Source organism: Grammomys surdaster, unplaced genomic scaffold (genome assembly GCF_004785775.1).
Source record: "Grammomys surdaster isolate TR1022 unplaced genomic scaffold, NIH_TR_1.0 139, whole genome shotgun sequence".
NCBI lineage: Eukaryota > Metazoa > Chordata > Mammalia > Rodentia > Muridae > Grammomys > Grammomys surdaster.
The window spans coordinates 2,126,790-2,131,474 of record NW_021604597.1 but is presented as its reverse complement, the minus strand read 5'-3'; the positions used below and the strand labels follow the sequence as shown (position 1 = coordinate 2,131,474).

The 4,685-nt window shown below is 42.9% G+C and overlaps 1 pseudogene; it reads right to left on the bottom strand.

Annotated features, from left to right (window-relative positions):
- Nucleotides 1–3,556: 3,556 nt before the first annotated feature.
- On the bottom strand, nucleotides 3,557–4,147 carry LOC114617991 (annotated as a pseudogene).
- Nucleotides 4,148–4,685: the final 538 nt, after the last annotated feature.

Genomic DNA, 4,685 nt, shown 5'->3' with positions numbered 1-4,685 from the left:
ATCTCTCCAGCCCCCATCCCCATCCACTTTGAACACCCCAGCTTAGATTCCTGAAAGTTTATGGTAAGCCCTGAGGATTTCATCCTTCAATTTAAGGGCGGATCAAAAGAAGGCTTTGGGGCTCCCTTGTTCTCTGTTGCTCAGCCACCAAACAGCCCACCGTGCCCCTGCAATGCTGGATGTTAAAGAAGACCATCGCCACAGGAGGTGAAGACCCACACCAGCACATCCCTCGCTACTCTCTGAGCACATGGTGACCTAAAGTGCTGGAGTGCTGGCAAATTCCTAGTGGAGAGACCATGGCAGAGAGATCTGCCCTGATAAACATTTGAATAGCACCTTTCAGAGGCTGTCTTTCTTAGGGGCAGCAGGTCGGGCTGCTCACAGGGAAAAGTGGCCTTACTAGGAGTATCCCTTTAAAATAAGGCCAATCACCAGCCTGGTTTGCAGCTGGAATGCAAATGACCACTGTTAGCATTGGAGGGTGTCTATCAGAAGAATTCTGCTCCCTTTACTTCCAGCCTCCTCTTCTTGTGGCTAAAGATTTCCAGATTGCCCTTTGGTTTCCGTGTGCTCAGAAATTATAGCAAAAGGAAAAATTACATTATTCTTCAGGGCAGTCAGTTTTCAAATGGGGATTTAAGCCAAGTATGAACTTTGCAATGTTGTTAAGTTTGGGCATTGATTTTTGTCAGTGCAAAACACCACTTTTCTCACCTCAAAGGCAGGAAGGGTTTTTGCTGAGGCAAATTTGAATGACCCAGGAACAGGGATCCAGGTTACCCAAATGACATAATCCAAGATGCAAGAAATTATCATCAAAAAGCAAAAGTCGAAAGGGAAAACACTTATCAGACGCAATAGCAGAAGCCGCAGGGAGACGTGGGATCAGAAAGTGATGGCTACTGCGAATTCTCAGATGCTATCAGACCATCTTCTTGGCTTTGGGGTTGATAGAAACTGGGAGTCTATGAATTCAGTGTATCCCAGAGGTTTTACCTGGTAGCTGGAAGGATGTTAGGTCAGATACAGGAGATAAGTGCTAAATGCTGTTAAGGAAACTAAGGTCAGAGCAAGATAACTTCATTCTGGACCTGCAACACTGAAGCTCTCTGTAGTTATAGAATTCTCATCAGTCAGCCTTGTAGAATACTTTACATAGGTAATTTTTTTTAAATATCTGGGAACTTTAGTTTACAATTTTATCTAAAACACTGTCACTTAAACGGTCTCTGACAACTGTATTTCCTGAAAACATTATTTGTATAGAACTATTCCAGGGTCCTTGAACCTCTGTCCATCATTAAGGGACCCGGTTTCTGAGCGTGTGAGATGTACGTGAGACTTAGAAGTTCTGTGTCTCAACAGGTGCTTGTCAAGGACACACTAAAGCAGTTTCTTTGGTAAGCTACTGATGCTGTGGTACCATCCAATATTTTATCTTTGCCTTTTAATTCACCCCCTATATTGTTGGTTTGGCCATTTTAAAACTCCTATTTCACAAAACGTGATTTCTCCTACATTGGTCGAATGGTGCAACCCAAAACTCTTCCCACACATTTGAACAATGTCTTCTGTGCTCAGGCCTTATGAAACTAACACCCGTGGGGCTGAGGATGTAACTCAGTTGGTTGAACATTTGTCTGCCGTACATGAAACCTTGTCTTCGATCCCCAGCACTACCTCAGTGAGGTGTGGGAATTTATGCCTGTCATCCCCGCACTTGGTAGACAGAGGCAGGAGGATTATCACTCCTCAAATTCTGGAACGTGGAAAAAGAAGCAGAGCTTTCTGTCATAAACTTAGCATTTATGAATACTCCTTTAAAAACTTTTGTGGTATTCATTCATTCTCTTCTTGAACTGTGGATGCAGGTATTCACTGGGCAGAACCAAAGGAGTACCACCAGGTCTAGGATGAAGCTTCTTAAGCTTTAAGTTATAACTGAACATAGAGTTGCAAAAAAAAAAAAAATGGCAACAGAAAAAAGTCTCTGAACAGACAACAACCAAATAATTCAATAATTCAAAATGAAAAATGTAATAAATCTGAGGCATGTCTGGGAGAGCTCACCAGTGTTACGTCACGTGACTTCAAAGCATCATTGGCTGCTAACACACAGCATGCTCCTTACACTGAGCGTATAATCACACCGCACACTGTGGACCACTGCCTGAAACATCCCAGTTCAGACTCAAGTTCATTGTATGTTATTAATTGCAGTGTCTTTACTGTGAATACAAATCTTCTTGTTTTATAAAATTGTAATGGTTCAATTGCGGAAATTTCAATCCTAGTATTTAGTCATTCCTCAGCAGGGAGGCATCGTGTGAGGACTGTAATAGACTTACTTCTTGGTATGCAGATTTGCTCGCTCTTTCATCAATGGTAAAACTACATGTACACTGACTCTGTTAGGGTTTTACTCCTGTGAACAGACACCATGACTAAGGCAACTCTTATAAGAACAACATTTAATTGGGACTGGCTTACAGGTTCAGAGGTTCAGTCCATTATCATCAAGGTGGGAACATGGCAGCATCCAGGCAGGCATGGTGCAGGAGGAGCTTAAAGTTCTACACCTTCATCTGAAGGCTGCTATCCAAATATTGACTTCCAGGAATCTAGTATGAGGCTTTTAAAACCCACACCCACAGTGACACACCTACTCCAACAAGGCCACACCTCTATATAGTGCCACTCCCTGGGTTGAGCATATTCAAACCATGACACTGACTGTTCCAAGATAAATTTCTTTCTTACTCACAAAGGCTCACTAGGTAAAGCCTGTTCTTTGACATAGCTCACCTCCAATTGGTGTCACATGCCCAGTCACCAGCTATATAGAAACTCTCAACCAGAGTCGACAATGGGGAGAGGTAGAAAGCCAACCCTTCTGGACAAATTCTGATACTCAGGCACATGACTGCCTGGACCACCACACTTCCACAGTATAGAAAGGAAGCCTCTAAGAAAGCCCATGGACATTGAAATGGTTCAGTAGGTAAAGACATTTTCTACCCGGACTAAGAACCTAAGTTTGATCTCTAAGGACCCTTTAACAAAAGAGAATTAAGAAGTTGTGATCTGGGTGTTAGCTCAATGGTTAAGAGCACTGGCTGCACTTCAGAAGTCCTGGGCTCAATTCTAGCACTCACATGGTGGCTCACAACCATCTATAACTGTGGTCCCATGGGGTCCAATGTCTTCTTCTCATATGCAGATGTACATCCAGACAAAATACCCATATGCATAAAATACATAAATCAATCTTTTTTTTGACATTGCCAAATTTATTTTATGAGACCACAGTTACCCTGATACCCAAACCACACAAACATTCAACAAAAAAGAGGATTACAGACCAACTTTCTTCATGAACATTGATGCAAAACTACTCAATAAAGTATTTGCAAACTGAATCCAAGAACACATTAAATATATCATCCAACATGATCAAGTAGGCTTCATCACAGAGATGCAAGGATAGGTCAACATATGAAAATCGGTGAATATAACAACCTACACTGGAACACTGTAAGTAATGTATTTCTTGTTACAGGTTAGGTAGCTGTGTCAGGCTATCTACTGTCAATCTTTTGAAGGACCTGGATTTAATCAGGAGTCTGCTTACATCAGGGAATCTGATGGGAAAATAAATAACTTGACACTTGGGTCTGATAATGCTTTCCAGATCCTTAGGCCTGTGATCAGGAATCAGCTTCAGGAATTTTCCGATAGGAGTAAGAAATGATTCCATATTAAAATTGGGATTGAATACCACAACATCAGCCACCAAACATGAGAGAATTTGGCTGTGTCCATATTGAAAATCTCTCTCCTGATATTTCTTGACAGGATATAGCAACTGGTTTTCATGGAAGTACAAGATCTTTTTCAATTTTCCCAGATCAGGCCGAAGCGCAGCCAGTTCAGTCAGGTTGAGTACTGAGCTTGCAAAGAGGATCCTGTAGTGCTCACTGCTGGGAACATTCTGTGAGAAGTACGAAGCTGCCGTGCGTGCTCTCCAACGCCACCTCTTTGCAGGAAGAGTGTACAGCACGCAGTCATCTAACTCTTCTTGGAGCAGCTCTACCAGCTGTCGAGGGGAGCCTCCATAAAACGCCTCAATGATGAGGACGCTCATTGGCTTGTTCAAACCTTCAGACTTATGATCCAGATATACTGGTATCAGATCTGGTACCTGTAATACCAACACTGAGGAGTCACAATCAGAGGATCTTTGGGGCATGCTGGCTAGCTAGACAGGCCAAATCAGTAGCTCCAGGTTCAGCAAAAGTATCTCCTCCTCCTCCTCCATGGCTCACTCCAGGACACCGACAGCCCAGCTCTAAATCAGTCTTTTTAAAAGTTGTCATCAGGCCAGGCAGTGGTGGCACACGCCTTTAATTCCAGCACTTGAGAGGCAGAGGCAGGCGGATCTCTGAGTTCGAGGCCAGCCTGGTCTACAGAGTGAGTTCCAGGACAGCGAGGGCTACACAGAGAAACCCTGTCTCAAAAAAAAAAAAAAAAAAAAAAAAGTTGTCATCAGCCCTCCACAGGTTCATTCACCAATGACAGATCAGTGGTTCTCAACCTTCCTAATGTAGTTCCTCAAGTCATGGTAGCCCTCCCCCCACCATAAAATTATTTTTGTTGCTACTTGATAACTGTTATTTTGCTAC